We start from the raw sequence: 1,443 nt of genomic DNA, 5'->3' as shown, positions 1-1,443 counted from the left end.
AATTTTAATTGAAAAATAATTTAAATTAATAAATTTTTTAATTAAAAAAAATGGCCAAAATTTTTGACGTGGCAAAACAGCTACGTCAAAAAATTTTGACGTGCTGAATTTTACCATGTCAAAAATGTTTTTGACGTCAATGACGTGGCATTTTTAGCACGTCAAAAACTTTGTTAACGTGCTAAAAATGCCACGTCAAAAATATTTTTTTTGACGTGTTACTCCCAACACGTCAAAAGTTTTTGACGTGTCACTGTAGACACGTCAAAAATCTGGGATTTTTGACACCCACCCTTTTGACCGTTGATAAACGTTAAAAACCACACGTCAAAAGAGGTTTTTGACGTGTCAATATCATTGACACGTCAAAAACTCCTGGTCAAAAAGTATCACCATTTTTATAGTGACTCTTATGCCCATCTTTTTTCTCTTATTATTGATCGTGGCATCCCCATCATCTTTGTTACACCCACTTGTGGGACTTTCCATACTTGAATAAGAGCTTTTTAGTAATAGAAATAATAATGCAAACTAAAAAGATTCTCATAAAATTAAAATAAAATAAAATAATTCATTCGATAACATCAAGATTAAAATAGAATTCGCATTAAAAATTTAGCAAACAATAGGAATTATATCCAAACTTAAATAAGCCAGCAGATAAGAATTTTTGTTTTTGTTTTTTTTTTTATTTTTAACGGAAATCTATTTCATTAATTAAAGATCACGAGCATAAACTTCTTACAGAGCAAAGCAAAAAGCTCTTACAGCACAAAGTATAATGCTCTGCAAAAATCATAGCCACGTGCCATGAGGTTACAAAGTTATAGATACAAAAAAAAATAAATAAAAAAAAATTCTTACAATCAGGTGCTATATATGACTTCAATCTTTCGTTAACTCATGTACAAATACACTTAAAGAGCAGATCTGCTCCGAGCAGATTAGATCTAAAACATGGGTAACCAAATTTTCTAACAAAATTTATTTGAACCGGCCATGAAAGACAACCCCTCACACCTAATTATCTAAGCCGTGAGAAATAACCCCTCATACCTAATTATTTCTCCTCACTCATGAGGGCAGATCTAGAGAGAATAAACCTTTTATTCAAAACAAAAACACAAACAAACAACTAGGAAGCAGCAGCAGCAACAGCGGCCGGGGGGGAGATAAACAGCACAACACAGTAGAAGAGATGGACAGACGCATAGCGGAGAGGCCGAAGTTGCTGATCTAATCGGAGAACACCTACAAATATAATAAAATAAAATAAAATAAAAAGGAAAAATAAAATAAAATAAAACAAAAATAAAATAAATAAAAAGGGGGAGGGGGAGGGTAGGAGTGGGGAGTATAATGGGAAGGGGAGAGGAGGAGGGAGCATATATGCTCTCTCCTCCTTTCAAAAATGTTTTATGAGGAGAAGGGCCGAGAGACGGC

The sequence above is a fragment of the Corylus avellana genome, chromosome ca3, assembly GCF_901000735.1.
Source record: "Corylus avellana chromosome ca3, CavTom2PMs-1.0".
In the NCBI taxonomy this organism is placed as follows: domain Eukaryota; kingdom Viridiplantae; phylum Streptophyta; class Magnoliopsida; order Fagales; family Betulaceae; genus Corylus; species Corylus avellana.
Note: the sequence above shows the minus strand (reverse complement) of the source record.